At 50.0% G+C, this 26,534-nt stretch overlaps 1 protein-coding gene across 1 annotated transcript in view; it reads left to right on the top strand.

The window, feature by feature from the left end:
* The window catches only part of CNTRL (centriolin), an 857,679-nt gene that overhangs the window by 792,430 nt on the left and 38,715 nt on the right, over window positions 1–26,534 (top strand). The window lies entirely within an intron of this gene.

Raw genomic sequence — 26,534 nt, 5'->3', positions numbered from 1 at the left:
CACTTGGTGTTAGAAGAGCCACAATAACAATAATACAAAACCTTCTGCAATAGGATTTTTGAATTCTGAACTTATAAATAATAAGTCCATAGTTTTTATATTTTTTGTACTTTTCCGGGGTTTACTCATTTTGGTATGGAGATAATAATGTTTAGGTTTTTCACCCATGTAATTAGTAGTACCCTTGAATGTACTTGCAAACAGTGTCCTTTGTGGAATTACAGTGACAGCAACACTTTGAAAACCTTTGGCCTGCTTACAATGTCTTCTAGTGAAACATCAGTTTGGAATTTGTCTGGCCAGCCAAACCAGCATGAACATGCCTCAGATTCTGACATTAAATGAAGCACTAAGATATTGAAAATGACAAGTCCAGACGCTGGAAATATGGCGACCAAGAGGACAATGTTAAAAAAATGTAATTGAAAAAAGCCTTTAGTATACAAAAGATGATGTTCTGAAAAGAGATCAAAACATGGAGCCAACCTATGCTTCAATTCAATGTCAACACCAATGCCTAGCGGCAATCTGCTAAACATCACTATTGCCTCCAAAGAATAACCTCTACTTTTATTGGTAAGACAACTAGATCTTGAGCCGAACGTAATTCATCTCCATGGATGAAAGAGATTAAGTTTCAATGCCAAAATGTTTACCCAGAATATAAAAATATCAAAAGGAATTAGCTTTGAGAAGGATAGCACAATAGGTCGTACTACTGAAAGAGTACCTGGTAAAAGGATTGGACACTTAATAATCTGATGCTGGTAGCATTGATGAAGAGAAAGATACATGTGATCTATGTAGTACTATGGCCTACATAGAACAATTTGTAGAAAATTGTGAGGAAGACGGGAAAGATTCACCAGAACAGACGGTCCTTGACTTATTTATTTAAAGCTTCATAGTCAAAGTAACTGCATATACCTATTTATTACTAAGGATACCAGAATTCAGTGGAGGTTAAGCGCACATTTCGTCCAGGTGTAACATGTTCCATAATATACAGAAGTGAAAGTAATTAGAAACGTACACCTAAAACCTGTGCTGCTTAGGAGCGCATGCAGAAACTCATTCAATGTTTGTCACCTCTCTCAAGAAACCCAAGCTCACGCCATCAACAAAATTCAAAAGGCTGTCTGTGTGGTGGGTAAAATGTTGGTCAGGAGTTACCAATTCTTGGTCAATTTCTCATTTCCCAAAACTGCTTTTCTAATTTGGCGGACAACATTGAGAGGAAATGGAGGAACTCATGAAGCTGCTAGGTGAAAAGTCCAAATAAGGTGGACGTCATTCGTCTGTATCCATAGTAATTAAAATCTCAGCAACAAAGGCTTCACTGGATGCTGCATACATTTAAAACCGGTAGTTGACAACTTGGTTGTTTATTAGCTCCCACTCAAGAGAATGACTGAGTTTAGGTCTTGGGTACTGGCACTAGTTAAAAAAATGGCCTTTGATGTGAACCATTTGTATACACAATGAGTGGATTCATGCTGCTGACAGTTTTGAAAATAAAACTGACATTACAAACTGAATAGATTGATTGTTTTAAAGATTAACAGCTGAGAATTCAATTTCACAAAGACAACCAAGGCCCTGGCCTCTTATCATTGGTAACAATGTCAAGACACCTCAGGGAATCTCCTTATGGTGGAATACACATTACAACAATTAGCAGAGGCCACTCAAACAGAAGTGTAGCCTAATCAATACGGTGACAGATGTACCTCGCACTGACCTCTGCATCCTGTGTGGGGATGGCAGGGGTTTATTTTTGCAGTTTTATACCACACAAATAAGACCCACATGTATATATGAGCGATTGGTTCCACACCTTTGCAATAGAGTAACTTTTGTCAAATGGCTGCTAAAATCATCACACTGGGTTAATGCTTCAAATGTATAAGAAACCCACAACATTACCCACCAATACAAAGATAATGATGTCCAGTCTTTTAATTTACTGCTAGAAGATGTGTGTACATTCGATAACAATGAGCCATAGAGAAATTGACATTACAGAAAAAAATAACAATGGGTATACTTCATGTATTTTCTGCTAGCAAAAGAAGCACAATTTGATGGGCCATAAGACTTACGGCCTATTGAACAGATTTATTGAGACGAAATTGAAACTCATCCTGTTTCTGCATGGGGTGTATTTATGGTAACAATCAACTAAAGAAGGCCTCCTTCCTTACACCCAGGTGCCATCAGCTCCCCCAATTAGTGGTATATAGAAATATTTCCAGAATACTGTCAGCATAAAATCTTGTCCTTGAAGTCCCTTTCTTTTTTTACTTTTGCACAAGTAGATGCTACAGGCATAAAGGCTTCCTGTGCGGTCCAATTTACAGACTGCTAAGGGACAGAGTCACCCACTATCATGTGTGTGATGATTTTTCCTCTGCTTCTAGCCACTTCTGTGCCTGGTTACAGAGCTTGCTATATGATTTAGTATTGTGGGTGGTGCCCGGCAGATGGCAGGCAGAAAGCAATCTTTCACTCCTTCCATCATTGGGCTGGGTGAACCCCCCTCTCTGGCACAGTTAGTCCTAAAGAAATCCTTATCCCATACCCAACCATAAATGTACTTCTGGGGTCGGGACAGGGGACATTCCTTGAGGCTAACAGCACCTAGGTGGAGATCGGAACCACCCCAACCCTCAGTCAGCCCCAGCTAACAGTCTGCCTCTCGCTGCATTAATAGTCAAATAAACTGGAGTGCCATGTGGAATAATCAGCTGTTATTTCAATTGGGGTTTACAATAAACTTAAAAAAGGTACACCCAACTTGCTCCTGAAAGGGGACATTTTGGGAGCGGATGTTCATCCAGTTTGGACTCAGGCTGTAAGGAGTAGCAATATGGAAGAAAAACATTCCCATGTACTAGAAGGCAGTCTCTAATATTGAGAACAGAAATTAAGGCTTTGAAAATGAAAGCATGCATTCTTTTGTTCCATATGCTTGGCTACACTAGGCCCGTGTTGGATAGTCTCATCCATCAAGGGTTACATAGTTTGGGGGACTGAATGGATCTAGTGATTCTCGCAGAAAGACCCACAACAGTCAGCAGCGATGGATGAAAAAGAGCATGAGGAAAGGAAGACATTTTTCAGGCTCCATGCGAGCGGTCACCATAACAAAGAAAAGCATTCTCCCCATGGAGGAGTGCTTATAGGCAAGCTAAAACAGTACAAAGCACATGGACCATATGAATATTTTTGAACTCAAGTATATGGTAGCTCTAATTTATAAATTGGTGTTGTTCCCATTAGTGGAGAATCATGTAAGCATCTGCAAAAATATTTTCATATTATAGACAAATAGGTACGTTCTGTGGAAATGATGTGTACACACCATAACACACCATACCAGATACCACAGACCTACTTCCAGACCATTGACGCTGAAGTCCGTACTGATTAAGAAGAATGCAGGTTTGTTGAACATTGCTCTACCAACTGCAGAATTTAAATCTAATCTGCTCACGGAGGTCCTTCATTCTCCTTCTTCAGTGACTGAACCGTTGCTGCCTTTTAATGATGCCTTAAAGGATCCAATTTTGGAGATTTGGAAAAAACCTGTATCGGCTCCTGCTGTATCTAGGTGTAAAGGGGAGTCAGTAATGGGCTGGACACGAGGTTTGGGTAAAGCGGGTTTTATTTTCATGTACAGTTTCTTTTTTCGTAAAGTCAGTCTTTCTTTGGCGAACTCTGCTGGGTCCGTGTTGCCTACTGGGTCAGCCGCTTATCCAAGGACCGTCTTGCCCGGGGTCGGGGCTTTTCGAGGGAGGCAACTCTCAGGATGACCGGAAAGAGAACAAAACAAAGAAAGGACCAATTACTTTTCCGTCCTCGTTCTTATACTTGAGGACACCGGGGAAGTGAGGGACACCTTTAGTGCTTAGCCTTGCCGACTCAGTGTGAAACGTAGTGAGGAAAGGGTATTTACAGGGTTCAGGGGGGTGCAGGTTCACTAGAAGCTGAGGGTATTGTACGCGGGAACAGTCCCCTTCTCCCCACCCAGCTCGTAAACTTGTCCCGTACCTGTCGGAGCCACACTCCTCCCTCTGGAGTGTGGCACTGCGCAACGCAGTCCCGTTGGCCTCCTGGCTCGTCTGCTTCAGTCCATAGTACGTCTGCTTCTTCCTGGGGCACGTCTGCTTCTCGTCCTGGCTCGGCGTCCAAAGCTCCGTGGTCTCGCCGGTTCGTCTTCCTCGACTCCTCCGTCTTGCTCTCTCCTCCTCCGGTGATGTCGCACGCCTCTACCTGGACATCTGGCTTCTTAACCAATCCTGTGAAGTACACGTCATTGTGGAAGGGGCCATCGTCCGAGACACATGGCCAGTTAAAGGGGCCGGTCTTATTTTCTTCCGCAAGTGAGGGACACCTTTAGTGCTTAGCCTTGCCGACTCAGTGTGAAACGTAGTGAGGAAAGGGTATTTACAGGGTTCAGGGGGGTGCGGGTTCACTAGAAGCTGAGGGTATTGTACGCGGGAACAGTCCCCTTCTCCCCACCCAGCTCGTAAACTTGTCCCGTACCTGTCGGAGCCACACTCCTCCCTCTGGAGTGTGGCACTGCGCAACGCAGTCCCGTTGGCCTCCTGGCTCGTCTGCTTCAGTCCATAGTACGTCTGCTTCTTCCTGGGGCACGTCTGCTTCTCGTCCTGGCTCGGCGTCCAAAGCTCCGTGGTCTCGCCGGTTCGTCTTCCTCGACTCCTCCGTCTTGCTCTCTCCTCCTCCGGTGATGTCGCACGCCTCTACCTGGACATCTGGCTTCTTAACCAATCCTGTGAAGTACACGTCATTGTGGAAGGGGCCATCGTCCGAGACACATGGCCAGTTAAAGGGGCCGGTCTTATTTTCTTCCGCAAGTGCGTGCCACGGGCACTGTTCGTCCTGGGGGGAAGGATGAAGGGAATCCTTATCTACACACGTCTCCCCTTGGTGAGAGACACACCGTCCACAGCGTCTACGAGCGCCATAGCCGGCCATACATATTTGAAGCAACGATCACAAGATCCATTCATCGCTTAAGACCCCTGTCTCTCGGAAGTACGACCCATGAGCCCTCTAGAAAACCATCTATATATGCATTTAGGTGCCCCTGCGTCCTAGCTGCACAGACGACCCTGCCCTTTGTGATAACCTTTTTTCAATATCTAACCTAATGAATACGCCATAAAACAGGACTACCACAACATCTGCCAATGAGATTGAAATTTTTTCAAAAGAAGAACAATTTCCAAGGATACTTTACAATTCAACTAATCATGTTATTTCGTGTGGACGGACCGCTATCTCCATAAGACATTTATCTTATACTCAAGCCCAAAGAGGACGTGTCGTTTTTTTCTCCATAACCGAATTTAGTGCAATAAATGGCCACCTGAAGAAGGCTAGCCAGCCGAAACGTGCGTTGTGACCTACCTTGCCATATTGCATACATTACCTTTCTCGTGTTATGTCTGTCTTCTAAATGTTTTTAATGTTTATGCACTATTAGTAATTTAACGTAAAAGACAAATTTGTATACAATGAATTTTTTCAAAAAAATAAAAAAAATGAGAACAGATAATCTGAGGATAAAATAAACATATATATAAAAAAATGTTTATTACGTGGTGAGTTTATCTGTTAGTATATGTTGATAATTATATTATGTGTGGTTTATTACATTTATGTTGTCACTTGACTATAGACCTTTACCAAACTGGGAATCCTTATCAGTAAATGTCCACCAGTCCATGTCCTTGCCGTCCCCCTGTACACTGGGCAACTCGGGCACCTCGTTACACTAGGGCTGTAGCTAGGAGGTATAGGGCAGCTCCTGAAGACCCGGAGTTTTTAACCTCTCATCCTCTACCAGAGAGTTTGGTGGTGCAGACTGCCTGTTCCAAAAGGTCTACGGGTGCATTTCCGCAGGTCCCAGCGGAAAAGGAGTCGAGAAAGCAGGATCAGGCTACTAAGAAGGTTTTCTCTTCTGCCAGTATGGCTTTGAAATCCACGAATGCTACCTGCTTGATGGGGCGTTATATCCACACTCTTATGGACACTGTGAAGCAGTTGGTGCCCAAGGTGCCTGAGGAGATTAGAAAAGACTTCCAAGAGGTAATCTCTGATACTCAAGCTGCAGCAAGGCAGGTTATTGAAAGTGGATTGGACACGGCAGACTCTGTGGCTAGGGTCATGGGTTCGTCCGTAGCCACAAGAAGAGCTGCATGGCTGAAGTCAAGTGAGTTTTCCACAGATGTCCAGGCGGCATTGATGGATCTTCCATTTGACGGGTCTGGATTGTTTGGGAAAAAAGCGGACACTGCTTTGGAACGCTTTAAAGACAGCAGGGCGACTGCAAAGTCGTTGGGCCTTCAGACCAGGGGCACTTTTGGTAGACGTTCAAGAGGATTTAGTAGATCTTCTTTTCGAACCTATAAGTCAACCCAGCAGCATCCGCAACAGCAGCAAAACACGTTGTATAGATCTTATAAAGGCAACCAGAGGTCCCGGGCTCGGGCCGTAACGCTTCCTCTTCTTCCTCCCCTTCCCCTTCCCAGCCCCCAGCCTCCGCAGCAAAGCAGCCCTAGATCTGCCATTCCGGTTCATGTGGGCCCAGTGGGGGGCCGGCTTACCCATTTTCTTCAAGATTGGGAATTGATAACATCGGATCTTTGGGTTCTCAATCTTGTAGAGAATGGGTATGCTCTTCCCTTTCGGGAGTTTCCCCCAAATTATCCTCCTTGCCAGGGTTATTGTTCGGAGGACCACCTGCTTCTCCTGCAGGAAGAAGTCCTGGCACTGTTTCGAAAAGGTGCCATAGAGGTGGTTCCAGAGCAGGAGAGGGGTCAGGGATGCTACTCCCGGTATTTACTGATCCCCAAAAAGGATGGCAGGCTTCGGACGATTCTGGATCTCAGGATCTTGAACCTTTACCTGAAACAGGAGAAGTTCAAGATGCTCACCCTTGCTCAGGTTCTTCTAGCGCTGCTGGAAGAAGACTGGATGGTGTCGCTCAACTTGCAGGATGCGTATTTTCATATCCCAATCCTGAAGTCGCACAGAAAGTATCTCCGTTTCACGGTTGGGTCGCAACACTACCAGTTTGCGATCCTTCCGTTTGGTCTTACTACTGCGCCTCGAGTCTTCACCAAGGTGGTGGCAGCACATCTCAGAAGGTCAGGGATACCTGTATTCCCGTATCTGGACGATTGGCTGATCAAAGCGGAATCTCCGGAGATAGTGCTCCCTCATCTGCAAGAGACAACTCAGTTGTTGCACAGGTTGGGTTTTTCGATAAATGTACCCAAGTCTCACCAGGTGGCCTCCCAGCGCAACCTGTTCATAGGTGCGGTACTGGACACTACTGTATGTCGCGCATTCCCTCCTCCTCAAAGGATGCGCGACATACAGGAAATGATTCCTTTATTCTTCAATGGAGCGGTTGTTCCAGTCCTGAAGGTCTTATGGCTCGGTCTGATGGCTTCTTGCATTCTGTTGGTCAACCATGCACGCTGGCACATGAGGGCACTCCAGTGGTGCCTCCGCAGGCAGTGGTATCAGCACAACGGGGATCTCAGGGAGTCAGTGAGGATCTCCAGAGAAACTGCAGCGGATCTATCTTGGTGGAGCGTAGAAGGCAACCTGTCTCAAGGGAAGCCTTTTCAGCTGCCTCCATCGGTGGCCACGGTAATTTCGGATGCATCCACTCTGGGATGGGGTGCTCATCTGGTATCCGCAATCGACTCCGACAAGGTGAGGAATCCACAGGCAGATATTGTATCTACCAGAAAAAGCGTTACCAAAGGTAAGTAACTTGTTCGACACAAGGTGCACAAGAAGCTGGGCTGGCACAACACAATAACACAAACCACTCCAATCTGGGAAACTGACAAATGAGTTCAACTGATCAACTGCCCGAGATTCCGCCAGTGGGACCTCATAGGCATCTTGAGGGTGGGAGACCTCTGAGACAAGGGAAGAGTTACCCCATTTGCAGATCTGCAACAGAGACTCCGCCATTTGACACAGCACCCAGCCCAGAAAAACTTAGTTGTCCAAGCTACCAGGTTAACCTCAGTGCGTTCCCTTCTGCAGAGTCAGAAGGCACTGAGTCATTTAGCAAGAGGTTGTTTTCTACCACCAGCTCAGCCCTTAGGTCTTTGATCTCTGTTGGTCTCCTGAGCCAAGACACACATGCTCTTTGGGACATGGACAGTGAGATCTTGACAGCCATCCTTGACAAATTCAGCCACTCTTCCCCAAGTCATTCATGATGGACAAGGTGCTGCAAAAAGGTCTTGAGTTATGTCATTGACAATATGGACTGTGTGGGCTGTGCCATGGGCACCAGTGATGTGATCAGACATGCCCGTAAGCGTGCCACAGCTTTCTCCTTTGAATCACAAGCATCCTTCCTATACATGTCTTTTGATGATTCCAGACTTTTCAGTGAATAGACAACTGCTCATGGTTTGGTCTTTGGCCTTACTGTCATTGGCTTGTGATGGTCACCAACAATACAGATTATTCAGAGGATGCTAGAGAGTCTTAGCTTATCACTAACGACAGCCCTCAAATCACTTACAGCAGCCAACTTCAACTTTTCACAGCACCAAAGGACGTAATGTTAGCCGTGGTCGTGGATATCACCAAACATGTCAATCTTCATCTTCCTCCTCACCTGCCACAACAGCTTCCAAGCTGCTTTGATTTCCCCTTCCAGGGGCATGCTCAGTCGGTAAAGGGCAGGAATTGAGTGTTTGTACCTGACTGGAAAGCTAGAACATCAGATTGTAGGTTCCTACAAACTGTCCATTCACTTATCTCACCAACCCCCATGCCACCTATGTTTACTCAAATTCCGCAGATAATACCGCCATCCTATGTGGGAAATCCAGTTGCGTTTGTGAGAGGGGCCAAAGAGAGGGTCCCTGAGGAAGAAAAGGTGTTACTCCTGCAATTTCTTGGTGCCAAAGAAATATGGTGGGCTCGGTCTAAATCTACACCGGTGTCCATCAACGCCTTCTTACAGAAAGACAAATTCAAGATGCTCAAGCTGCTCCAGGTTCTTTCTGCCCTAGTAACAAGGTACTAGATGAAATGCTTGGTTCTGTAGGGTGCGTACTTTCATAAAACTGAGTTAGTTCGAAGTGGGGTTGGAGCATTTCCACCCCTTGGGCATTTACTAAAGTCAATGTCGGTGGTCATGGGCCGTCTGAGCAGGTCGGGATATTCATAGTCCGTAGGTCAACAACTGGCTTCTAAAGGTGGGCTTGCTGAAGTTAGTTGCAGGCTGCCTCTGGTTGAAGATCACCCCTCTTTTATCCCTGGCCTTTTCCATCAGCGAGCTGAAGTCCTATCTGATGCCTGCACAGAGAATTCCCTTCATAGAGGCCATCCTGCACACAGTGGCATCCATGGCATTCCAGTGCCTCGCATCAACTCCAGGACATTCAAGACATGATCACAATGTTTCTGGCACAAACCTGAATTCCTGTGCAAATGGTTCCGAAGTGTCTTGGACTCCTGGCCTCATGCACCCTGCTGGTCCCTCCTGGCACTTGCAGGCCTTAAAATTGAACCTCTACTTTGACTGGGCACAACACTGGGGCTACCTGTTGGAGAGCATCTGCCTCTCAAAGAAGGTAGCCTGGGATTTTCTATGGTGGCAGGTATATGCCAACTTGTCTGTCGATAGGCCATTCTCTCTACCTCTGCCAGAGCTCACAGTAGTGACAGACGTACCCTCGCTCGGTCAGGGTCTCTGCTCCCTAGTGGAGTGAAAGCTCCACATCAATATTTGGTAGATTTGTGTTATTCAGTTGGCTATGGAAGCCTTTTCTCCATGATTGGCAAAGTGGGGTATGCTATGGCTAGCTTTTTGTGCCACTGTTGAGAATGAGAAGAGTAACATTTACTGTGCACTGGGGTTTTTATTAAAAGGATCCTTGGGAGATTTGTTTAATCTGCAGTGAGGAGCAGGTCTCCTATTTCTTCCTGCGGTTATCACTATGCATCAGTAGGACCTTAATTTGATCCTTACATTTGTGATGTGCATATCTTTCAAACCCATGGACAGCTGTTTACAACTGTAACTGTGTTCTTCATTACAATTTCTTTTGCATGCAGTGGCAATGAGATGCAGATGCTATCAGCACAACCCCTTACATCATCTTCTTTCCTGACACATTGGTGCATTGGACTTGTGACTCATTTCTGCCAAAAAGTCATGTTAGGGCGGAGCTTGCCTGAGTTCAAGATGGCTGGCTGCGTGTTAGTGCAGCTCCCGCAAACGCTACGAACAATACGACAATATCCGCATGCAAACTCAGTAGGTGCCCTGCATGTGAGGAGCCATCGTATCTCCGCTGCCAAGAGCTTTTATGCGCGCCCAGTGGTTTGAAAATCAGTGCGATATCGCGGAGGCTGTAGATGGAGAAGCACTTCGGCAGCAGCAGAGCGTGAGGCCTATCTGCGCCCCCTGAACCACATTGCGGCACGCTTTGGAGAGGGAAACTGGACGAACGCCATCTCCCTGGTGTGCTCCGTGCCTAGAGAACTATGTAAGCGGGGTGCCCGGCTTGACTCCCGCGACACACAGGTAATCATCGCATTAGGCTGGTGCGACTGCGGGCGGAGTCACGGACCCGGGCGCAGCTTCCTCCTGAGGGTGTCTGCGGAGCACAGGTTTGCGGCTGCCTATTCCCGTAGACGACTGGAAAATAAATAACACGCACCTTTCCCGTTAGGGGGTCCCTATAGCCATAATTTATCGGGCCGGAGCCTGAACACAGGCTGGCCACTACACGTGGCTGCCCTGTGACGAGTGCCACTCGGCGACTTCCATTGCTTGTAGCGCCCGAGGACGCCAACGTCCCATGAGAAGCTGCTGCAGAAGGCCCTTGATAACTTGCGCACCTTTTCAGGGAGTGCCCATATCCTTGGGGAGCCGGGTTGGTACATTCAGGCAGATACCGTCGCATGAGGCCTGTCCCGATCCCCCGCGCAATATAAAATTGGTGTTTCTGGGTGAGAAGTGTCGCCACATTTAAGCCATTACAAGGTGATCAGCTATTACCAGTTACACAAGTGGACATGACACCAGAATTACACGCACTGTGGCGCATAAGCTGTAGCAGATCCCATGGCCTCACACAACTCAAAATCCCCCACCAGAGCGTGTTCCCTGCATAGCAGTGCCTAGCAACAAACGTGATAATCCTGCGCTACTCGCTTAACCTGTGCTTATCTTCGCATCATGGGCAAAACGGATAAGCTACAATCCAAGCTGCCTTTTGACTTGCACAAATCCCCACGGTTGAGGGACCCCCTCCCTCGGAACAAGACAATATCTCAGAGGACCCGGAAGCAGGAGCAGAAATAGACGTGAAACATGCCTTCCTCACTATACAACAAAGACTATCCAAAATAGACAGTAAAATCGACACACTGTCCTTTCGCATGAATCCCATGTCCGAAAGACTAGACGAGCATGGGGAACGACTTGATACCGCTGAACAACGGTTCTCCGACATCGAAGATGTCATACGTGCTGATGCAGAGACCGACAAAGCTACAAGCAAAGGCCGAAAACTTGGAAGCTAGATCGAGGCGGAACAACGTCCGCATTATAGGTGTGGTTGAATCATCCAATATTGGCAAAAAATGGAGCAGTTTGTAGAGCAACTTCTTGTCACACTTTTGGGCCGAAACACCTTCTTGGAAATTTTTATCATAGAACGTGCGCATTGTTCATTGGCACCCAGGCCCATTCCTGGAGCGACCCCGCGGCCAATAATTGCGCTTCCTGAATTACAGGGTCTGTGATTCTGCCCTGCGTGTGTCCCGGGAACTGTAATCGCTACATCACGAGGGATCAGACATCTCCCTATTTCCTGACTTTACGTTGCAAGTTCAGGAGGCCCATAGGCTTTTTATCCCTGCAAAAAGAAGCTCTTGGGCCTAAATCTGAAATATAGCATGCTCTATTCCATGAAGTTGAGAATCAAACTTTTTAACTGACCCTAAAGCTGTCCTACGCGCGATCAAGGATAGAGAACATCGATTGGTTCACCGACGACTTTGCAGGGGCATGCAGAGGATTAATCAAGTCTCCACGAGGAGCAACCACAAGAAGGGTGACTGTAAAAATTGTCCTGTTATCGAAATCTCATGGACTATCACAAGACAATATGGGTAACTAGCGAGGTTTGATGTGTGGGTGTAGGAGGTATAGATAGATAATGGCACATCTCGTATGTAATGTTGGGATTTGGCTTGATCAATGATTCCAAGAACAATGATTAACTGTTAGATGCAGCATACCTCTCTGGGTGCATGGACAATGGTATTCAGCAGGGACTCGAGTCTCAGCTGTTAGTGACTTAGATTGTAGATATGGTGGCTTGGGGAACCGGAACTGATGGCAACATCTGCCCCCAAGTATATCCCACTACTCGTATTTTCTGTTTTGGGGTTATGTTTGCTTCCAGGGGTTGGTGTTAGACGGACCGGGAGGGTCGGCCGAGGATAAGGGGAGCGGTCTCCAGGGAGAGCCGACTCCAGTGACCGTACAGACAAGTAACTTCCCCCCCACAGACGGACACCACACAAGGGTTAAGCATGAGCGAATTTTGCGGATCTCGCGTTCGCGAATTTTGCGGATTTGCGGATTCGCAATCCGCAAAATCCGCGAATTCCCGCGAATTTGCGGATTTTTTTTTTTTTGTGTTCGCCCGTGTTTCTGCCAGTTCGCGAGGGTTTTGTACACTTTCGCAAATTGCGAACTTACCTGTCGGGTCGCAAGTTTCGCGAACTTGTTGTTTCTACGTGTCCAGCCTGTTTGGGACACTCTTCTTCATCACTGCCACTCTCTGTCACCACTGCCACTCTCTGACTACTCATGCCACCCTCTGGCCCACCCATGCCACCCTCTGTTTCATCACCACACCCTCTGGTTGTCCAGTGTACATTATTTTCGGCAAAGCAAAGCACACCTTCCCTGCCTCAAGTGACCTGAATTAATTTGGGGCTGATTCATGTGTCACAGAATATTTTTTTAGCTGGCACCTGCTTCCTTAGTGCGCCCTGATTAGTGATCTTTTGCACTTGCTAAGTGCTTTCATTGTTGCAAAATTAGTTACAACACCTGCCCTGCCCCAACTGACAATAATGAATTAGGGGCTGATTAATGGATTTTAACTTCCAGCCTGGCTCCTGCTTGTCACCCTTAGCTGTAATTCAGGACCTTTGTGGCATATGTGTAACTATTCTGAGGTTCAGAGCAGGGTCACATAATAGTTTCAACTGGCAACTGAACTCTGGAGGGGCCCCTCAGGAAGCACTCCAGGAAATGGCTACTAATGATGAGCCTGAACTTTTGAACCTGGTAAGTAGTTACTTTCAGTTTTGCTAAGATCGTATTTCTGCAATTTTGCACTTATTCGCGGGGCGCGAACTCACGCGAACAGTGCGAGCAGTGCGAGCAAAATCCGCTGCTCGCGGATTTGCGGATTTTGCGGGAAATTCGCAAATCTCGCGGATTGCGGATTTCCCGAAAATCCGCAAAATCCGCGAGCGGAACGGATTTTCCGCCCACGCCTAACAAGGGTAAGGTTCAACGAGATTTTATAGGCGATTCTTAAAGTACGATAAAATGGTACAAGGAGGTCTGGACTCAGGGGTCCCCTCGATTCTGGTCTCTGGTTTGGGGAAAGGGCAGCGGGACAGTCTTGGTTACCAAAAGATGGAAATAGCTCTCAATCCTCGAGCTCGGCGTTCTAGATGATCGGGCCGCGGCGGAGCCAGCAGGTCCCGAGATGGACGAAGGAAGCGACGGTCCGCGGCGGAGCCAGCAGGTCCCGATGAAGATGATGGTTGCAAACGGTCCGCGGCCACGCCAGCAGGTCCCGACGACGATGAAGGATTACGAAGGTTACGAAGGTTGCGGCAGCACCAGCAGGCAGGGCGATGGTGCACAAGGCAGAGCTATGGCAGCGCCAGTAGTCCATCAAGGATGAGTTCTTCTTTACGTCTCTCGACTCCAAGATACAACTGCCTTCCTGCTCTGGAGCTGCCCCAGTTATAGGGCTGGTGTTCTTTGATGTCCGGACCCTCGCACTTGGAGGTCGGGAGGTCCGGGATGGGGGAGTCCAGACACCCAGCAGGGGGGTGGGGCCAGCGCCCGGGGAGGCGATGGGCGAGCGGCACTTGGCGGGGAGAGCCATCGACACCTCTTTCTCCCATTGACTTGCCAAGTAGCCCGCTCACCTCCTGGGTGGATGGTGGTGCCGGGATGTCTGAGGCCTGGCCAGGCCCAGGGTTGAGGTCGATCGGGGGCCAGGCGGCCTCGTGGTGGAGTGTCCAAGATGGCGCCCAGGATGGGCGCGCGGGCCAGCAGTGGATCGGGTCCACGAGGTCGATATGTTCGAAGGCAGGGGTCCCTGAGGGGACGGAGGACGTGCAATGGTGGTGTGTGGTACCTGTGTGACCGGGCTCGGGCCGGTTTGGGCCGGGGGAGAGCAGCCCTTCATGTGGCCTGTCCAACATGCGTCCCCCCCAGCTGAAGGCGGGGAGAGTTACCCATCCTCTTGGGGACTCTCCTCGTCGAGGCGGAAGAACCGGGACAGGCCATCTGCGTTGGCGTGATCCGGCCCAGGCCGGTGTTCAACTGTGAAGTCCATCCCTTGTAGGGAGATGGACCAACGTAGTAACTTCGGGTTTTCCCCCCGCATCTGCATCAGCCACTGCAGGGGTCGGTGATCGGTCTGCACCCGAAAGTGTGTGCCAAAGAGGTAGGGCCGGAGCTTCTTGAGGGCCCATACCACAGCAAAGGCCTCCCTCTCTATGGTGCTCCAGCGTTGTTCCCGTGGTAGGAGGCGCCTGCTGATGAAGGCCACTGGCTGATCAAGGCCTTCGGGGTTCACTTGAGACAGGACTGCCCCAATGCCATGGTCGGAGGCATCCGTCTGGACGACGAACTCCCGGTTGTAGTCGGGGGCCTGGAGCACCGGGGCGGAACACATGGCGGCTTTCAATTGTTCGAATGCTGTTTGGCACTCCGGGGTCCAGTTGACTTCTTTGGGTTGATTTTTTGACGTGAGTTCTGTGAGGGGCCCCACGATAGTACCATAGTCTTTCACGAACCTTCGGTAATAGCCCGTGAGGCCCAGGAAGGCTCGTACCTCGGTCTGGGTGATGGGTGGCTGCCAGGACTGGATGGCGGCAATTTTGAGCTGCAGAGGGGCCACCAGGCCGCTTCCCACCTGGTGCCCGAGGTAGGTCACAGATCCTTGCCCAATTTGACATTTGCTGGCCTTGATCGTGAGGCCAGCTCGCTGAAGGGCTTGTAGCACTGCTCGGAGGTGGTGGAGGTGCTCGGACCAATGGTGGCTGTATACAGCGATGTCGTCTAGGTAGGCGGCACTGAACCCTTCGAGCCCCGCCAGGACCTGATTGACGAGCCGCTGAAATGTTGCTGGGGCATTTTTCATGCCGAAGGGCATGACCTTGAAATGGTAATGTCCATCGGGGGTGGAAAAGGCAGAACGTTCTTGGGCCCGGGGTGTGAGGCCGATTTGCCAGTAGCCCGCCGTCAGGTCGAAAATGCTGAGGTAGCGGGCAGCTCCCATGCGGTCGATTAGTTCATCCGCCCGGGGGATGGGATGTGCGTCTGTTCTGGTGACCGCATTCAAGCCCCGGTAGTCGACGCAGAACCGGAGTTCCGGTGGGGTGCCAGGGGCGGCCGCTTTGGGGACCAGTACTACAGGACTGGCCCAGGGGCTGTCTGAGGGCTCGATGACCCCGAGTGTGAGCATTTTGGCTACCTCTTCCTGGATGCAGGCCCGTACCCGATCTGGCACGCGGTAGGCCCGGTGGCGGATAGGGGGGCTGTCCCCTGTGTCCACATCGTGCACACACCAGGAAGTGACCCCTGGGGTGAGGGAGAACAGGTTGGCGAACTGTGACAGGAGGACTCGACACTCCTGGTGTTGCTCTCGGGTGAGGGCCTCCGAGAGTCGGACCCCATCCACGGAGCCGTCTTTCTCCTGAGTCCGTAGGAGGTCAGGGAGGGGCTCGGAGTCTTCTTCAACCCCATTGTCGGTGGCCATCAGGAGGCCGAGTTCGGAGCGCACAAAGTGGGGTTTCAGTCTGTTAGCGTGGAGGACCCGTAGGGGGTTCCGGGAAGATTCCATGTCGATGAGATAGGTGGCAGGACCCTTGCGCTCGACTACTTTGAAGGGCCCCGTCCACTTGTCTTGCAGGGCGCAGGGTTCGGTGGGGGACATCACCCATACCTGTTGCCCAGGTTCAAATTCGATGGAGGAGGCATTCCGGTCATACCACCTTTTCATGTCCTCTTGACTGGCCTCTAGGTTGGCTTTTGCCAGCTCTCTGAACCGCCGGGTCTGGTTGCGGAGTGTTAGGAGGTACCGGAAGACATCTGGTGGGTTCTTTAGAGGGGGCATCTCCCAGCCCTCTTTGACTAGGCTGAGCGGCCCCCGCACTGGATGTCCATATAGCAGTTCAAACGGGCTGAAGCCCAGGGACTTCTGGGGAACCTCTCGATATGCGAAGAGGAGGCACGGCAGCAGTACATCCCACTGGCGACGGAGGGGTTCTTCCAACCCCCCGATCATCCCTTTGAGCGTGCGGTTGAACCGCTCAACGAGTCCGTTTCCTTGAGGGTGATAGGGGGTCGTGAATCGGTAGGTAACCCCGCACTGTTGCCAGAGGGACTTCATATATTTAGAAATAAAGTTCGTGCCTCTGTCGCTGACGACTTCTCGGGGGAAGCCCACACGGGAGAAGATCCCCATTAAAGCCCGGCCGACTACCGGGGCTGTCACAGTTCGCAGGGGAACAGCCTCGGGGTAGCGGGTGGCGTGGTCCACTAGCACCAGGATGAACCGATGACCTTGTTTTGTGCGCGGGTCCAGGGGCCCCACGATGTCTATCCCGACCCTCTCGAACGGGGTGGTGACCACGGGAAAAGGTTGCAGGGGGGCTTTTAGTTTGCGGCCGCTCTTTCCACTGGCTTGGCACGTGGGGCAAGATCGGCAATGCTGGTGTACATCGTTCCTCATTTTGGGCCAGAAGAAGTGGGTCACCAGACGACTGTAGGTTTTATCTTGACCCAGGTGTCCCGCCAGGGGGACATCGTGGGCCAGGTTTAGCAGAAAGTCTCTAAAACGGAGGGGCACCACCAGTACTCGGCTGGCCCCCAGCTCCGCGATTCTTTGCTCACTGTACAGCAGGTCATTGTCCCAGTAGACCCAGTGAGTGCCGGAGGTATCCCCTGCGCCTTGGGCGAGCGCTTGCTGGCGGAGTCCCTCGAGGGAGGGACAGGTCTTCTGTTCTTGGCGAAATTGTTCTTGCGTGGGCCCCCCCTCTTGAGGCCACTGGTCGAGGTTAGTGAGGTCTGGAGGTTGAGCTTGTTCTGGGGGGACGTCACGGTCGGTGGTTTCGGCTGGGGCGACCGGAGGCGGTGGCGCCGGCCATTCGGGTTCCTCTGGGCGGGGGCTGGCACGGGCGGCCATGGACCGGGTGGTGACGCACGCCCAGTCCGGGACGCCTAACATCCCCAGGTGTTCTCTTCGTTCTACGGCGGCCCACGGGGAGCTTTCAAGGTCATTCCCCAGGAGGCAGTCTACGGGGGCATCGTCTCGGACCGTGACTTTCAACATGCCGGAGACCCCCCCCCATTCGAAAGGGACGCAGGCCATCCGACACAGACTTTCCGAGTTATCGGCTGAACGTACAGGGCAGAGAATGTTCGGTAGATACTGTTCCGGGGTCACCAGGTGACAGCGGACGGCTGTTACACTGGCCCCAGTGTCACGAAGGGCTTCAGCCCGGCGTCCATTGATGCTCACCCATTGGCTGTACTTCTGGGTGTTAGCGGGTAGGGGGACCCGCGGGACCATGTCTTTCCCCCCTAAGCAGGCTAGAGCCATGGCGGCTGGCTCCCATTCCTGATGCTCTTGCTCATATTCTTCTTGCTCCTCGGAGATCTGTTCTTCCCCCAGGGCAGCAGCAGCCACCTGGCGGGGTCTTGGGCTCTGGTACTGTGGGCAATTTGGATCGTTGGCATAGTGGCCGACTCGTTGGCATCGATGGCACGTAACATTGGCTCGGTATCCCGGTCGCGCCGGGGCGCTGCCCCGGTTGGCCGGGGGGGTGGTGCTGACCGCGGGGGCGACCGGAGCGTTGTCTCTTCCGCGTCCTTGGCCTCCTCCTCCTCCTCGGGGACGGTGCTGACCATTGTTGTTCCGGTTCTGTTCGTAGGACCCATTCCGGCCCACTCTGGTGATTTCCCATCGGTCAGCTTCGGCTGCGAGCTGCCGGGGATCGGTTAACTTGCTGTCGAGGAGGTGCTGGCGGAGTTCAATAAAGCAATTGTTCGATAGGTGCTCCCATACCATGAGATTGAACAGTTGTTCGTAGGTTGTAACCTTGCTTCCTTTGATCCAGCCCTCGAAGGCTCGGCTAAAGTAGGTTACATAGTCCACCCAAGTTGTACCCGGGATGCGGGTGCAGTCTCGGAACCTCTGACGGTACATTTCGGGTGTGAGGCCATAGCGGGTGAGGAGGGCAGCTTTCATATGGTCATAGGAGGTCATCTGGTGGTCCGGGAGCTGTAGCAGGGTGTCGCGGCCCTCATTGAGGAATCTCCCCCATAGGCCGGCTCCCCAGTCGTTTCTATCGATCCGGTGTGCAGTCATAGCGATTTCGTAGGCTTTAAACCATTGCTGGATGTCGTCCTCTCGGAAGTATTCTCGAACGACATCCTTGGGGATGTGTACCTTTTTCTCCGTTGTCCCTGGGGTGTGGGGTTGCTCGAACACCCCTATTTCTTTATTCTGCTTGCGTAAATCAATCTCAGCTAGTCGTCGCTCGTGTTCATATGCCAGTTTCTTTTCCTCGAGCTCCCTTTGTCTCTGTTTCTCCTCTCTTTCTTCTCGGAGACGCAGGTGCTCTAAGTTTATTTTCTGTTCGGCCAACTTAAGTTCAACGTCCATTTTGAGCCGAGCCATTTCTAGCTCGTGTAGTCGGGTTCTTTCTCGTTCCTGGATCTCGTCTTGCGAGAGACCCGTTCTTTGCTCTTCAGGAGCCATGGTGGTTTTTGCTGCGATGCTTCGATCGGGGGTTCCGGCGACCCCGGTCTCTGCCCAAGACTCTAGGGCATGCTTGAAATCGTCTTTGGTACTTAGTCCGGTGGTAGCGATACCTAGTTCGATGCAGAATTGTTTTAGTTCACGATGGTTGTACTCGTCCAATTTCTCCATCTGGAATTTCTCGGTGGATCCGCTTTCTTTAGTTGTCATCTTGATTTCGTCGTGGGGTGAGCTACTGTCTGTACGATTATGCGGTGATTCGGATCCCACCGCTGCCACCAATGTTAGACGGACCGGGAGGGTCGGCCGAGGATAAGGGGAGCGGTCTCCAGGGAGAGCCGACTCCAGTGACCGTACAGACAAGTAACTTCCCCCCCACAGACGGACACCACACAAGGGTAAGGTTCAACGAGATTTTATAGGCGATTCTTAAAGTACGATAAAATGGTACAAGGAGGTCTGGACTCAGGGGTCCCCTCGATTCTGGTCTCTGGTTTGGGGAAAGGGCAGCGGGACAGTCTTGGTTACCAAAAGATGGAAATAGCTCTCAATCCTCGAGCTCGGCGTTCTAGATGATCGGGCCGCGGCGGAGCCAGCAGGTCCCGAGATGGACGAAGGAAGCGACGGTCCGCGGCGGAGCCAGCAGGTCCCGATGAAGATGATGGTTGCAAACGGTCCGCGGCCACGCCAGCAGGTCCCGACGACGATGAAGGATTACGAAGGTTACGAAGGTTGCGGCAGCACCAGCAGGCAGGGCGATGGTGCACAAGGCAGAGCTATGGCAGCGCCAGTAGTCCGTCAAGGATGAGTTCTTCTTTACGTCTCTCGACTCCAAGATACAACTGCCTTCCTGCTCTGGAGCTGCCCCAGTTATAGGGCTGGTGTTCTTTGATGTCCGGACCCTCGCACTTGGAGGTCGGGAGGTCCGGGATGGGGGAGTCCAGACACCCAGCAGGGGGGTGGGGCCAGCGCCCGGGGAGGCGATGGGCGAGCGGCACTTGGCGGGGAGAGCCATCGACACCTCTTTCTCCCATTGACTTGCCAAGTAGCCCGCTCACCTCCTGGGTGGATGGTGGTGCCGGGATGTCTGAGGCCTGGCCAGGCCCAGGGTTGAGGTCGATCGGGGGCCAGGCGGCCTCGTGGTGGAGTGTCCAAGATGGCGCCCAGGATGGGCGCGCGGGCCAGCAGTGGATCGGGTCCACGAGGTCGATATGTTCGAAGGCAGGGGTCCCTGAGGGGACGGACGACGTGCAATGGTGGTGTGTGGTACCTGTGTGACCGGGCTCGGGCCGGTTTGGGCCGGGGGAGAGCGGCCCTTCATGTGGCCTGTCCAACAGTTGGGATATGTGGCGGGGGGGGGGGGCGGGATGTAAAATAGCCGCAAGTGTTGTGGGTTTTCGTGGCGTGGGAGGGAATGTTCTCTATATTTGCATGTATGATTGCATTAATATTATTTCGTTACGTTCGTCTTGCACAGTGTACACCGTAGGCAAGGGGTTCCGCCCACCACAACGGTCACTCCCATCACATGGGCTCTGACTGGGTAAGACCACATGGTCTTCAACTCAAAACTTGGAATGTTCGTGGCTTAAATGATGCCAGAAAGGTAAGGAAAATAGGTGCTTTTTTAAAAGATACTTTGTGTCTGTTTCAATTCTGCAGGAGACTCATCTCACCCCAGAACGTAGCAAAGATGTGCAATGTAAATTGCAAGGAACTTGCTTTTCCTCTGATTTCAAATCCCGTGCCAGAGGGGTTATATTATGGATCGATGGAAAGGCTGGGGTGGAGATGGAAGGCTTGTTGAGTGACCCAGAGAGCAGGTTCTCAGTGGCTCTTTGCAAGAAGAGTCACCTGAAATTCATCCTAATGGGAGTGTATGGCCCGAATTATGATGAACCCCAATTTTATAATTCACTGGCAGCTAAACTGGTACAATGGGGTGGGGATCCCACAGATTTGGGGGGAGACTTTAATTGTATCTTGGATCCTGACGTGGACAGGTCACAGGGCCCACCCAGACGCTCAGCAGCTGCCGCAGTAGCCTTGCAGGATATCATGCATGCAGACCGGCTCCTAGATATCTGGAGGCATAGATCTCCCGTAGTGCAGGGTTACACTCACTACTTTTCTGCTTATGATACTCATACCCGTATAGACTTTTGGCTAATATCCGGGGGGTTAGAGAAGAGGGTACTCTCCTGCGAGCATCTCCAGCGCACATTTTCCAACCACTCCCTGGTTCAACTAGCACTGAGCTATAACACACCTCGAGTCCCGGCATTCATGTGACGCTTCCCTCCTTACTCAGTACTTGACACATTGTTTAAAGAGGAGCTGGCGACGGCGATAGAGGAGTTCTTTACTAACAACATCGGCTCCGTACAATATTCCACCACAGTCTGGGAAACATTCAAAGTTTATATTTGGCAAGTGGTGATCTCAAAACATGCAGGAGTGCTGCACTCTGTCTGAGGCAGGTTGGATTGTTTATCAAAAGACATTGGAAAACTAGAACAGGACCTGTCCGTGACCGGGAATGTACAGGGCACCGCAGACCTTAAACTAAAATTACTGGGGTTTCAGGATACCACTAAAAATGAAATTAAACACATGGGGAAGTATGCAGCGGCACGTATTTATGGGAAGTGAGATAGACCAGACGCTACTTTAGCAGGATTGCTGAGGCCCAAGGGGAAATTAGAAAAAATGGTAGGCATGACGGACGAAAGCGGGAGCCAGCTTAGTACCACTAAAGATATTGTGACACATTTCCGCTCGTATTACCAGAATTTATACACCTCTCAAATCCAAACAAAAAATGAGGCTCTAGGCGAATACCTATCATACATTAAAACACCCTGGCTAGTGACCGAACACAGTGAAGAAATCAAGAAACCTTCCTAGGGGTCCCACTGATACTTGGTGCTTTTAAACCAACAAAGAAGAAATTGGCACAGAAGCTGAAATATAAAAGTTACATCTTTATTAACCTCAAAGTCGTCAGACTACCTCACACAGAAGCCTTAGCAACTGAATGAGGCAGTCTAAGGAGTATAGAAAACTGGGGCCTTATATATACTTGGGGTTGCATAGTCAGTATAAGACCAAGGGGCAGTCCTGGCTCATGTAAGCATGCAAAATGACTAATATGGACTTGCAAGATCTGCTTGCACAACAAAGTGGGAGGAGCTAACAATGGCTGTTTTTGGCAAACACATCCTGACATTTACATACTAAGAACAGTTGCAAGGACAGCTACAAGCTCAACTGAGCATGTGCGAAGGTGGAAAATGCTGACTATAGTTCGTTTCTTGGCAGATTACAAGAGCAGTCAACACTGAGGGAGGACAGAGCACATGGTGAGCACGTGGCAGCACATGGCAAACTAAAATGGCTGCCAGAAATACAAAATGGCTTTCAGCTCATGCTAACAAATCTGTCCAATATTTAACAACAGGGAACATTTAATGGCTCAGTTGACAGCTGAGGAGATACGAGGGGCATTGCGGGGGATGGCAGCAGGGAATGCCCGGGGGGGCGGATGGTCTTCCTGTGTTTTTCTACAGAGAATTCTTAGATATATTGATCCCTCACCTCCAAATGCTTTATGAAGAGATGGCGGAGTCAGGTATCATGCTGCCTTCTATGCGCGAGGCTATCCTTGTCATTTTATTAAAACCGGGAAAGTCACCAAACACTTGCTCCTGATATAGTTCCTTGTCCTCACTCAACGTGGATGCGAAAATGTACACAAAAATTCAGGCCAATAGACTAGGGGCCAGATGTAGGAGCCCTAATACCGGTCGGTAACGGCCGAATTCGGCCGTTACCGACCGGTATTAGGGTTTTCAGATGTAGGGGGCCTATATTTTACAGATTCTGTAAATTTACCGAATCGGTAAATTTACAGAATCGGTAAAATACCGAATCGGTATATTTACCGATTCTGTAAATCCATATGTAGGTGACACTCCTGAGAGTGCCACAGGCCCTTAAGAGCCGGTATTTTACCACCCAATCCTATTGGGTGGTAAAATACCGAATTCAGGTGTGCATGCACATCTGTGCATGCACACCTGTGCAATGTGACACACAGACATGCCCTTAGGGCATGTATGTGTGCCACATGGCACACAATCCTGTACTTGGGGTGCTAGAGGGTGTCAAAGTGACACCCCCTGCACCCTTGCAGGATTCGGTATTTACCGATTCGGTAAATACCGAAGGCCCATAGGAATCAATGGGCAATACCGATTCGGTATTTACTAAATCGGTAAATACCGAATGTTAACGATTCGGTAAATCAAATTTAAAAATTAGCTATATCGCCCTCCTTCTAATTTACCGATTCATAAATACGGAATCGGTAAAATTCGGTATTTATGAGTCGGTAAATTAGAATTACCTACATCTAGCCCTAGGTCTTTTATTACCTCTCATTATTCGCCCAGAACAGGCGGGGTTCGTCCCCAGTCGTAACCTGTTTCATAACTTAAGAACCTTGTTCGGGGAAGTGCAGAGACTGAGTCCAGAAGTCAAAGCTGCAGCAGTGTTTCTTGATGCAGAGAAAGCTTTTGACTTGGTTGAGTGGGGATTCATGATTGCGGTACTGCACAAGATAGGAGTTAGAGATATATTCCTACAATTAGTTACAGTGTTCTATACTTCGCCCACGGCCAGAGTAAGAATCAGAGATGTAGTCTCCTTGTCATTCCACATTAAACGTGGGACACGGCAGGGGTGCCCCCTGTCCCTGCTCCTGTACGCAATAGTTGCTGAGTCCTTAGCTTGTGCTATTCGTGAATATCACACTCAACGGGGGTTGGGATTCCCTGGGTACACCCTTAACCTTTCCGCCTACGCGGATGATTCTATGTCTATGACCCAGAAGTGAATCTGTCCCCTATACTGCGGGAGGTGTCCAGTTTGGTGGGCATTCTGGTCTACGTGTAAATTGGACTAACTCTATCATATTCCCCTCACCCCTGCCTCCAAGGAACCCACTAGGGACTTCCTGCTGCGCTGGACCGAAGAAGCTGTGCAGAACTTGGGTATTCAGTTCCATACCGACCCCACCCTTGTGATCCAGGAAAACTATGGTAAGGCCCACAACGACTAGTAGAAAATGTAGATAAATGGATGCTCCCGCTTTTGTTAATGGAAGAATCGCCATCATGAAAATGGCAATCCTACAAAGATTCCTCTTTCTCTTGCATAATATACCTATTCTTTTACCCAAACACCTGTTCAAACTCTGGCGAACACAACTGATATGACTTGCTTGGGCCGGTAAACAGCCCTAAATACTGTGGGACTCGCTCACTTTGCCTTATGAGCTCTGGGGGCTGGGCGCCCCAGACTTAGAAAAATATTATAATGCCGCTAACAGTACATTCGCTCGTTATTGGATTCATGGTCCGCAAGTCACACCCTTTTTATGCTTGGAAAGAAATGCTGCTAAACCGTTATCATTAACTCAGTTGCTTATGCGTCCGTCCTCTAGGCATATGCAAGTCTTTGATTCTCTAATCGTCACGGTACACGCATGGCAGACGTTACGACACAATCAGGCAGGGGCTTTCCTGTACTCACAAAGAATAAAAGGAGGTATTTGCACAGCTGGTATATATCCAAAATTAACCTTATAATGATCTGTGGCGTGCTGCCAGGGATAACGCTGTCTGTGCCGGTCAGCGTTGATACACAAAGACTACTACAAGGCTTCCCCCATTGAGAGGAAGACTCCCCGGTGCACTGCTCAAAGGAGTCTTCCTCTCAATGGGGGAAGCCTTGTAGTAGGCTTTCCTGTACTCCCCAGAAATGCTGCTCCAGTTGGGTTTGTGGTTCTCGCTGAGTCAAGATGTGTGTGCTAGGCAGACACTGCAATCCATAGGCATCACTAGAATGGGAGATTTCTATCGAAATGGTACATTAGTATCCTGGGAGGCTTTGCGACGACCGGAGGTGAGACCGGCAGGTACAGCGCTGTTCCACTTCTTCCGGGCTAGACACATGTGGTGCGATCTCCTAGGTGATGACTTGCAGGAACCGCAGGCTATAGAGACATACACTAACCTCATTAAGACCGAAGAGCCCCTTAAGCTGAAATTGTACACTAGCCTACAAGCGACTCGTGGGTCTGAGGTTCTTAAAATCAGATTGGAATGGCAGCAAGATCTGGGCACCCTGTTGAACGACAAAGAGTGGCAGTATTGTTGTTCCCGTACCTGGTCAATTTCTCTCAACTCAAGGCACAGATTTATCCATTATACATTTCTGCACAGAGCATACTGCACCCCTGCGCGCCAGTTTAGATGTGGGCCAGCGCAGGACTCCTGCTGTCAGAGGTGTAGGCGGAGAATCCTAGATTCTGGCACCTCGCTTGGCAGTGTCCTAAGATTAAGGTATTCTGGGACAAGGTGTTTCAGGAGCTAGGAACAATTATCAGTGCTGATCTGTAACCGGAAGCCAAGATGGCGCTCCTAGGGTGGGATCTTACAGTTAGCAAGACAGTCAGGCCGTTAATCGCCATTGGGCTTCTCCTGACTAAACTCCGTGTGGCACTGCGCTGGATGGATGGCACGCTACCATTGATTAAAGAATGGCATGCTGACATGTTATATTGAAACACACAGGCAGACATTTACAATGAATGACTCACCCCCCCCCCAACCCCCCCCTCCCCAAAAAGCCGTCCCATGGAATTACTGGGGACCATACCAAACATACCTCTCAAACACAGCTGTTGATGCAGTCTTAGACCCACAGACCACTCCCGAGTCATCACCACATGTGGTAGGAACATAGTAGACTAAGGAGGTCTCTGACACATACACAGCACCTATAGCGGGACCACCAGATTGGTGTTGAGACTTACATAAGTCACTGGCAGGTTGCACTGCACACTTTACCAGCACTGGCCAAGGTTTGTTACGTAGTAGACTTTGAAAGGATGGTATTCCCTAATTGTCTGATTCATGTTCTTGAATATTGCTCTTGACGTGTATTATGATGACTTGATGCAATGTTACTGTGCGTTTTAATATTTATATTACGTTTTTGGATTAAACTAATAAAAAAAAAGTCATGTTACCCTTCCATCTAGGCCAGTTTATTACCCTCACCTCCTTTTTCTCTTCACCTCATCCTTCGAAGAAAGAGGAGAGCTTTGACCGACTGAACCCAAAAAGTCGCTCTCAGTTTTTTCATTTGAGTGCACGAAGGAGTACTGAGATGACATTTCACTTTTTGTGTTCTTTGCCTGTGACAGAAGGAAAGGGCAGTGCAGAAACAAGCACTGTCCAGCTGGATCATCTTGTGCCTAAAATCGTGCTATACTTGGGTCAAGAAGGAGCCTATTGAGGGCTCACAGGCTGAATCGCCCAGAGCCAAGGCTGTTTTGACGGCAGTGAT

This window comes from Lissotriton vulgaris, chromosome 5 (genome assembly GCF_964263255.1).
Source record: "Lissotriton vulgaris chromosome 5, aLisVul1.2, whole genome shotgun sequence".
Classification (NCBI taxonomy): Eukaryota; Metazoa; Chordata; class Amphibia; order Caudata; family Salamandridae; genus Lissotriton; species Lissotriton vulgaris.
Note: the sequence above shows the minus strand (reverse complement) of the source record. Positions and strands in the feature narration are given on the sequence as shown.